Source organism: Xenopus laevis, chromosome 3S (assembly GCF_017654675.1).
Source record: "Xenopus laevis strain J_2021 chromosome 3S, Xenopus_laevis_v10.1, whole genome shotgun sequence".
Lineage (NCBI taxonomy): Eukaryota > Metazoa > Chordata > Amphibia > Anura > Pipidae > Xenopus > Xenopus laevis.
The window spans coordinates 24,287,549-24,298,477 of NC_054376.1; positions in this window are offsets into that span (position 1 = coordinate 24,287,549).

A 10,929-nucleotide genomic window follows, 5' to 3' on the forward strand; every position below is an offset into this window, starting at 1 on the left:
TAGCAGGTATAGTAGGGAGAGATGGTGCCTATAGTAGCAGTGGGATAATAGTCTCTGGGAAGGGATTGTGGAATAGCAGGTATAGTAGGGAGAGATGGTGTCTATAGTAGCAGTGGGATAATAGTCTCTGGGAAGAGACTGTGGCTGTGGGATAGCAGGTATAGTAGGGAGAGATGGTGTCTATAGTAGCAGTGGGATAATAGTCTCCGGGAAGGGACAGAGACTGTGGGATAGCAGGTGTAGTAGGGAGAGATGGTGCCTATAGTAACAGTGGGATAATAGTCTCTGGGAAGGGACTGTTGCTGTGGGATAGCAGGTATAGTAGGGAGACATGGTGCCTATAGTAACAGTGGAATAATAGTCTCTGGGAAGGGATTGTGGCTGTGGGATAGCAGGTATAGTAGGGAGAGATGGTGCCTATAGTAGCAGTGGGATAATAGTCTCTGGGAAGGGATTGTGGCTGTGGGATAGCAGGTATAGTAGGGAGAGATGGTGTCTATAGTAGCAGTGGGATAATAGTCTCTGGGAAGAGACTGTGGCTGTGGGATAGCAGGTATAGTAGGGAGAGATGGTGCCTATAGTAACAGTGGAATAATAGTCTCTGGGAAGGGATTGTGGCTGTGGGATAGCAGGTATAGTAGGGAGAGATGGTGCCTATAGTAGCAGTGGGATAATAGTCTCTGGGAAGGGATTGTGGCTGTGGGATAGCAGGTATAGTAGGGAGAGATGGTGCCTATAGTAGCAGTGTGATAATAGTCTCTGGGAAGGGATTGTGGAATAGCAGGTATAGTAGGGAGAGATGGTGCCTATAGTAGCAGTGGGATAATAGTCTCTGGGAAGGGATTGTGGCTGTGGGATAGCAGGTATAGTAGGGAGAGATGGTGCCTATAGTAACAGTGGAATAATAGTCTCTGGGAAGGGATTGTGGCTGTGGGATAGCAGGTATAGTAGGGAGACATGATGCCTATAGACTATAGTAGCAGTGGGATAATAGTCTCTGGGAAGGGATTGTGGCTGTGGGATAGCAGGTATAGTAGGGAGACATGGTGCCTATAGTAACAGTGGAATAATAGTCTCTGGGAAGGGATTGTGGCTGTGGGATAGCAGGTATAGTAGGGAGAGATGGTGCCTATAGACTATAGTAGCAGTGGGATAATAGTCTCTGGGAAGGGATTGTGGCTGTGGGATAGCAGGTATAGTAGGGAGAGATGGTGCCTATAGTAGCAGTGGGATAATAGTCTCTGGGAAGGGATTGTGGAATAGCAGGTATAGTAGGGAGAGATGGTGTCTATAGTAGCAGTGGGATAATAGTCTCTGGGAAGAGACTGTGGCTGTGGGATAGCAGGTATAGTAGGGAGAGATGGTGTCTATAGTAGCAGTGGGATAATAGTCTCCGGGAAGGGACAGAGACTGTGGGATAGCAGGTGTAGTAGGGAGAGATGGTGCCTATAGTAACAGTGGGATAATAGTCTCTGGGAAGGGACTGTTGCTGTGGGATAGCAGGTATAGTAGGGAGAGATGGTGCCTATAGTAACAGTGGGGATAATAGTCTCTGTGAAGGGACTGTGACTGTGGGATATCAGGTATAGTAGGGAGAGATGGTGCCTATAGTAACAGTGGGGATAATAGTCTCTGTGAAGGGACTGTGACTGTGGGATATCAGGTATAGTAGGGAGAGATTGTGCCTATAGTAGCAGTGAGATAATAGTCTCTGGGAAGGAAGTGTTGCTGTGGGATAGCAGGTATAGTAGGGAGAGGTGGCATCTGTCAATACTTTTTTAGTTCAGTGTTGCATTGTGTTTCCCAGTCTATTGGAGGTGGCATATATCTCCCAGGACCATTTAAAAACTGATGGTGATATGTTGTTGCTGGAATAATCCTTCAACCAGATCTAGGGAAGCGATAGAAGTGGGGCATATTAAGAAGTATACACTCATGTTCATGGACATGCTCTGTTTAGACTTGGTAGAATGTAAGCTCTGGAGGTATGGAACACATAAGCTTTTGGAAACTGACGTCACAGCCAAAAGAACACAAAGCTGAACAATTTGCTAATTGGTGTGAAAATCAGTTTTAATTAGTTGCAGGCTTAAGAGGCAATTCTTCGATCCACTTCCCTGAACGTGTGCAACCCAGTTGTGCAAGGGTTACGGGAACTCAGTAAGGAGACACATTCTGCTGGCTGCCATTAAACTAGTGTATCCACATTTAGCATGGCAGTGCAGCTCTCTAGTTGCTCAGTTCTGATTTAACCCTATCACTGCCAGGAAGGCTGCCCTTAACACTATTCAGGTTTAAGGTTTTGAAGGTAACCCGGGGTTTTCCATGGGTGTCTTATTACTTAAATAAACATTGCACCCAGGAACAAGAATGCACGTGTGCCAGTGAGCACAAGAGTAATACAATTATGTTACAAAAATCATGTTATCAGCCCTAATTAGAACCCACAATGGCTGTGTCTGTTGTCATTTAAGTACAATGTTTTTTGCCACCATGGTGACCCTATGGTGCCCCCCCCCCATAAAATAGTAGTGTTTGCGCAAACAGGTCTATAGTCACTTATCTCAGGTAAATATATCAGATATAGAACACTGGTGCCACTGACTTGCAGAAAGTATCTTTTCTGATTGAAAGTTTTTCTTCTGGATATTCAGACATCCATTTTGTGACTACAGGAGCTCTTGCTCTAAATGAGTTTTAGGATCTGTCATTTTTGCAAAAGCAACATTGTTTAAATATGTTTCTAGATCAATATCACTGGCAGCTTCTACAGGTATGGGACCTGTTATCCAGAATACTCTGGACCTGCCAATAACTGATCTTTCCGTAATTTGGATCTTCATACCTTAAGTCTACTAGAAAATCATGTTAACATTAAATAAACCCAATAGAATTGTTTTGCTTCCAACAAGGATTAACTATATCTTAGTTTAGATCAAGTACAAGGTAATGTTTTATTAATAAAGAGGAAAATTAAATCATTCTTAAAAAATTGGATTATTTGGATAAAATTAGGGATGCACCGAATCCAGAATTCAGATAGCATTTTTCCACAGGATTTGGATTCAGACGTATCCTTGTGCCTGGCCGAACGAATCCGAATCCTAATTTGCATATGTAAATTAGGGTCAGGAAAGGGAATTTTCATCACAAAACAAGGAAGTAAAAAATGTTTCCCCCACTTTTTACTTTCCTACCCCTTATTTCTATATGCTTATTTCTATATTTGGTTCGGTATTCTGCCGAATCTTTCATGAAGTATTTGGGGATTCAGCCGAATCACAAATAGTGGATATGATAAAATGGAGTCTAAGGGAAACGTCCTTTCTGTAATTCGGAGCTTTCTGTACTTTTAATTGGAAGGGAACGCCTAAAACATTGGGCAAGTGGGGTGATGATAGAAATGCAAGGATTGTCACATGGCAGCACTAAGACTAACACTACCTGTGAGTACTGTGGGTGCAAGATAACATAGTAAAATCAATTAAATCCCAACTGTAAGGACAGGTTCACCTAAGCAAAGGGAAAACTGTATCCAGGCTACAATCCAATTGCAATTCACTTCTGAGGCTAAAATCCTCTGTCCTGCTTCACTGGTTCATTTTCAGCAATTTCTGGGTTCCTTGGGGTTGTCTATGGGGAGCATCTGATGCAGCTGCAGTCATATCTTTATACACACATATCATTTTGTTATTGTTGGAAAATCATTTGCAGGAATGATATGGCCGGCTTAAACTTTCCATAGAGTTCGGCTGGCTGTGCAATACAGTTAAATTAAAGAACTCTCTTTTGCATTTCCCTTTAGGATTAACTTTCGATCCCTTAAACCCATAACAAGCGCTTTCTCATCAGCGAAGAGCCTTCAAACAGTAACATAATTATATGTATTGTCCCCAGTGATCCCTATGGTGTAACACGCTGATGTAATGGCAAATGGTGTAACACGCTGATGTATGAACTCTGTTTCCTTCTAATGTTTCCTTCATACATAAACATAGACACACACAGAGTAGGTGCCCTGCTCTGTATTTACCCTAGCATTTGGCACACGGATAGCTAAATCTTTTTTTTTTCATCTGAAATAATGTGCCTTGTATGTACCAAATGCATCAATTAAGTTTGCTTCATCCATATATTGAAAATGAATGATCTGGCCTTTGAAAGGACCAGTCATACCAGCTAAGCCCCACATGGTATATTACACTGGTATATTTAAATATAACTTTCAATCAAATAAATGATGCAGGATTTTAAAAGAGCAGATGATCAGTAGCCGAATATAGAGTGGTTTCATTTCCAGGTATTAACTGTACTTACACAACAGTGCTCTAGTATATGTCTGGAGTGTGTGCTGCATCTGGCACAATCACTTTTCCCTTTAAATAAATGTTTTTCAATTTTTATTGTGTGCACCAGAGACTGCTCCATAATGTTTAACTGTATTTCTTTGTAAAGCTAATGGCACAAAGGGCATTGCCTTGGCTTTTCCTCTGGTGCTGCCCCCCATCCTCAAACTCTACCAGAAATGATGACTTACATCAACTGTCTTTAAGTCTTTGACAGAAGCCCAGAGCATGTGTCGGGAATCAGCAGAAAAGATCTACGTTGCTAACAGGCAGGGCCGGAACTAGGGGTAGGCAGAACTGGCACATGCCTAGGGCACAAAGCTTTTGGGGTACAAGGCACATATTTCTACCCCAAGTCCAGCAAGAGTACCTAGGCCTGTTCTCGTGCATGCACTTGATTATGTTTTCTATCTCCGGTTGGCATAATTTCCCACAATTATTGTGGGTAAGTGACAGGTGGGCCCAATGCTTTTGGCACTCATGGGCTGTGCCTATTGATACAAGGTGCTGTGGGAACCCTGGAGCTATCACCTGGTTCGAAGGTGGTGGTATCTCCAGGGTTAGTTCCACTTCATGGACTCATTGGCACAGCTAACTCCTAATTGACAGGTAATATCCATAGTAATGACTGCTCCCAATTGATTTGCCATTCCACTGTAGGGCAGACAAAACACTTCCCTGGATAAACACTATTTAGATAACGCTGATAATGTATTTATGGCTTCAAAATTCCCATCAGCGTTCAAAGGCCAAACTTATATGATATATTATCTTCTGCTTTTCATCCAAAAGCTCCATATATCTTTAGACATAAAGAGTGGAGAGTGACACATTTTATTGCACATTAATCTGCAGTATCATTACTATTACAGTATCGAGAAAAATGAGGGAGGACAGTCTGTACACCAACCAGTTATAAATACTGGGAGCAGAATCTACGTGCTGGGTGCACCAGAGTCTCACTGAACAGAAAAAGTATAGAAAAAAGAAGATTCTTCACTCATTTCTTTCCTAGAGGCAAATCATTCGTATATCATTAAAACTTTAGAAGTACATTTCCATAAAAAACAAAAACACCCAGTACTGTTTAATAGCATAACTTTAAAGCAGACAAAAATCCTCCTATTGTTGTAGGAAATAATGAATAATATATGGTGCTGGTTTCATTCTGGGCTAAAAAAGATAAATGTCTTCAAAATGCCACTTTATTGGAGCTCCCTGTAAATGTGCTACAGCCCCTGTTCCTGTTTCAAATAAGAGGTGGGTGTGTTCTAATGTTCCCTGGCCAGGGGCACAGTAAGAGGGGGCTTACGGAATGCATATTAGGACATCGTCAGGGGAAATCCATCTCCTGTATGCGATCTCCTATGCTAGAGGAATGCAACGTAGCCTGCTTTTCCACTCACCCCTCCTCAAAGCAGACGTCATACGTTGCTCCTCCCTTCTCAGCTGTCAGGTCCTCGCTGCTCACTCCTCCCTTCTCAGCCATCCATCCTGGGTCCTCGCTCCTCCCTCCTCAGCCATCCTTCCTGCGTCCTAGTGTCTCTCTCCTTAGCAGTCAGCTGTAGCTCGAATTTAATTGCTGCAATTGAAAAACCTAAAACCCCTATTGGCAAAAACAAGTAACTATAATCAGGGCCCAGGGCTGAATATGCGCATCCTGAGGTGTGAGGAGCAAGAGCTGACGACTGAGGAGGGAGAAACTAGGACCCAGGATGGATGGCTGAGGAGGGAGGAGTGAGGAACGAGGACCCAGGATGGATGGCTGAGTAAGGAGGAGTGAGGATCAAGAGCTGAAGGCTGAGGAGGGAGAAACGAGGTGTGACATCAGCCTTGGAGTGGTGAGTAAAAAATCATGCTATGTCGCATTCCTCTTGCTTAGGACAGCGCATGCAGGACAACGATTTTCCCTGACAATGTTCTAAAATGCGTTCTGTAGGGGCTTGTTAATTGTAACCCTGCAGTCACACAAACAAAGACAGGTCAGCCTAGCTGCTGATTGGTTCCTTTCCTACAGTGCAGTGTGCTGAGTGCCTCCAGCTCCTCTGCACAGCCTGGGAAGGAGGCACAAGGAGATGGAACAGTAGTCCCTACTAGGATTTTCTAAAAATAATTAATAAACTAGCCTGAAACACTACTTCTGTAAGAGCAATCCTTTTATATTTAAACACATTAATGCACAATATGTTTCTTTTAAATTAATTTTACATAGTTTTGTTTGTGGCAGTCCTTTCCCAGTGAAACTAGTAGTGATCAATACCCAGCACTGAACCAACAGCCCCTGGGAGCCAACAGCAATCAAATCGGTAATTTTCAACTGTCTAAACAATATTATTATGTTATTTAATGGTAAGCGTTCACTAAGACAATTACCCCAATAATGTCTTAGTGAAAGGGAATAAGAGGTTAGTGATCTACATAATATACTCAGAGGAGCACCACCCAATATATTGCTATAGACTTTATGCGAAAGTGAAAATTATCAACAAATGCCCCCTGCCCAGTGCATCACAACCTTCATGTTTTGCTTTTTATAGTTCTTGAATGATTTGCCTTTTTCTTCTCTTTCCAGCTTTCAAATGCTAGTAAGGCTACAATAAACACATTTATTGTTATTGCTACTCTTTATTACTCATCTTTTTATTCAGTCCTCTCCTATTCATATTTCAGTCTTTCATTAAAACCAGTGCATGGCTGCTAGGGTAATTTGGGCCCTAGCAACCAGATTGCAGAAATTGCAAACTGGAGAGCTGCTGAATAAAAAGCTGAATTACACAAAAGCCACAAATAATGAAAAGTGAAAACCAATTGCAAATTGTCCTAGGCTATCACTCTCTACGTCATACTTATGGGCCGATTCACTAACTTCGAGTGAAGGATTCGAAGTAAAAAAACTTCGAATTTCAAAGTTTTTTTTGGGCTACTTCGACCATCGAATGGGTTACTACGACCTTCGACTACGACTACGACTTTGAATCGAACTATTCGAACTAAAAATCGTTCGACCATTCGACCATTCGATAGTCGAAGTACTGTCTCGTTAAGAAAAAACTTCGACACCCTAGTTCGCCATCTAAAAGCTACCGAACTCAATGTTAGCCTATGGGGAAGGTCCCCATAGGCTTTCCTAAGTTTTTTTGATTGAAGGATATTCCTTCGATCGTTGGATTAAAATCCTTCGAATCGTTCAATTCGAAGGATTTTATCGTTCGATCGAAGGAATAATCCTTCGATCGTTCGATCACACTATTTGCGCTAAAATCGACTTCGATATTTGAAGTCGAAGGATTTTAATTCCCAGTCGAATATCGAGGGTTAATTAACCCTCGATATTCGACCCTTTGTGAATCGGCCCCTAAAAGTTACTAAGGTGAACAACCCCTTTAAATACAGTGCAGCAGAACACAGGCAGCACTGTATTCATGGGAAAGGCACAGGTCTTTGCACTTTGCAGCCACTTTATGCACTTTGCCCCCTTCATTAGTAAATGGGCTCTGGTATAGGCAGTAATGTCCTAGCCCAATAGTGACAACATCACCTGGGACAAGTCCAGCACATGTTATGGGAAACATAATAGTAAAGTGAAAGCTATTATTACAGGCACAACATGACTGTGCCAAACACTGATTAGAGCCTGATGACTTCAAAGCAACATTCTGGCACTCTGCAGCGGGACAAAAAAAAATCTGTATTTAGTTTTGGCTGAAAATACAACACACTGATTAATCTTCTCTGTCTTTATCACATAATATGCAACACACTCACACATACTTAAACACATGCACATGCACAGAGATTAGTACTGTCCCAGGTATAGGATCCATTAACTCGTTATTTAAAAAGCTACAAATTACAGGAAGGTAATTTCCCATAATTTATATATTATTTTTACTTTCCTTTGGTAAGAGGATTATAAACAAAAGGTACCAGTGGAGGTTTAGACCATAACAGATGCCTGTAGCCGCTAGAGATGATAAGTAGCACACGAAAAAACACAGGACTTTTGCTTCAAAAATACAAAAAAAATATATTCCTAAATATAGAAAAGATAGTAATGTAGATCCTACTGGTTAGGGAGTTAGGGAGTTCTGGGACTGTTATTCTGAGGTGCTGCTGACTGGATATACTTTATATGTATACAGAAACTGATGCAAAGTGAATGCTTGGTTTTCTGGATGATGTATCTTTCTGTAATTTGGATCTTGATACCTTAAAGCAGGGCCCCCAACCTTTTTTTTACCTGTGAGCAACATTCAGATGTAAAAATAGTTGAGGAGCAACACAAGCACGAAACAAGTTCCTGGGTGCTGCAAAATAAGTGCTGTAATTGGCTATTTGGTAGCCCCTAGGTGGACTGGCAGCCTACAGGAGACTTTGTTTGGCAGTACACCTGGTTTTTATGCAACCAAAATTTGACTCCAAGCCTGGAATTAAAAAATAAGCTCCTGTTTTGAGGCCACTGGGAACAACATCCAAAGGGTTGGGGAGCAACATGTTGCTTACAAGCTTGCAAAAATATAAACCCAATAGGTTGGTTTTGCTTCCAATATGGATTAATTATATCTTAGTTTGGATCAAGTACAAGCTACTGTTTTATTATGAAAATTAATTAAACCATTATTAAAAATCTGCATTTTTGTGGGATTAAATGAAGTCTATGGAATTCAGAGCTTTCTGGATAACAAGTTTCCAGATAACGAATACCTGTATTACACTTTTCAGAAAGGATGCAGAATTCAAAAAGTGCCACAGCAGAATGCCCTTGTGGAGTTGTGTACATTCCTAGATGCAACTAAAATTCCGTCCCCCCATTGTTATCTGCTTGTACTGTTTCAGGCAAGCTGGGTCATGCAGTGCAGGTAAATATGTTTGGCATGTCATGCAGGACCACAGATCAACGATTTAAGACAGACAACAACAATGTTTTCAAAATACACACACTCTTCTGAACTTATAAAAGAAATGTTCCTGTTTACATCGTAGCCAGTGGTGTAACTAGAAGTTAAAATCTTAGAGCCCCCATAACATTTGTTTATAAACTTTCATAGACATAAGACCCCTATACTGTACCTCCTGGGCCCTGCAGAAATGACAGGGTCTGCTTCCGATATAGTCACACCATTTCATGCAGCACAGTTTACAAATTTAAAACCATCGGGTTAAAATTGCATAAGAAAAAATACAGAGAGAAATCTCAAATGTCAAGGTACAGCTTTATCATATCCCACAATATGAATGGCCGCATATCAGTAGACTTTATAAGGATGTACTCACTTGGAGGGCAAGTTATGCCCATAATTACTGCACCCCAATCCCTGTATTCTATGTTTAGTGACACCACGACTATATATATACTGTATATAACTGCATTAAAACTGGACTTTATTGCTTAATGTGTGAATTTAGGGACTTATGAACTCTATAAATCAAGAAGCCCAGTGCCAAATATGGTTACTTTTTATCATATAGTATGAGGTGTTGACGATTAGAGATTAATAGAAATAATCATGGTAACAGTAAATTGGGTTGAAAAAAGACACACGTACATCAAGTTCATCATTTTACATCAATATATAACCTGCCTAACTGCTAGTTGATCCATAGGAAGGCAAAAAAAAACAATTTGAAGCCTCTCCAATTTACCTCAGAGGGGGAAAAAATTTCTTTGTCACTCCAAGATACAATCAGACTAGTCCCTGAATCAACTACTATGAGCTATCTTCCATAAGCCGGTATTCCCTCACTTGCTAAAAAACCATTCAAACTCTTCTTAAAGCTATCTAATGTATCAGCCTGTACAACTGAGGGAGAGAATTCCACATCTTCACAGCTCTCACTGTAAAAAACCCCTTCCGAATATTTAAGCAGAAACTCGTTTCTTCTAATCGGAATGGGTGACCTTGTGTCAGCTGGAAAGACCTACTGGTAAATAAAGCATTAGAGAGAATGTTATATGATCCCCATATATATATATATATATATATATATATATATATATATATATATATATATATATATATATATATATATATATATATATATATATATATATATATATATACAGTGGCGGAACTACCGGGGGAGCAGGTGGTGCGCCCCCTCAGGGCCCCCCGGCAGCCCGTGCGCCACAGAAAATGCAGCAGTACGGAGGGGGAGGGGCCCGGCTGTGCGTCCCCCGTATACATAGAATCATCATTGGCTTTATATATATATATATATATATATATATATATATATATATATATATATATATATATATATATATATATATATTCAGAATGATGAAAGCACTCATGAAAAAAGAAATAAATATGCCTGGGTGCGCGATTTTTGTTTTGTATTTATAAATATATATAAAATGGAGGAGCACACCCTAAACTTGCCCGGGTGCCAAATTCTTTTAAATAAATCTTGATTTTTTCACAAGTATTCCCACTGAGTGCGGTACTATGCTATTTATATATATATGGGGTGTAAGTTAGTGTTTTACCCCAGTATTAGCTGCTGCAAAATAAAAATAGTATAATATTGCATGGGGTAACAATTTTATAATACTCTTGGGGGCACATTTACTTAGCTCGAG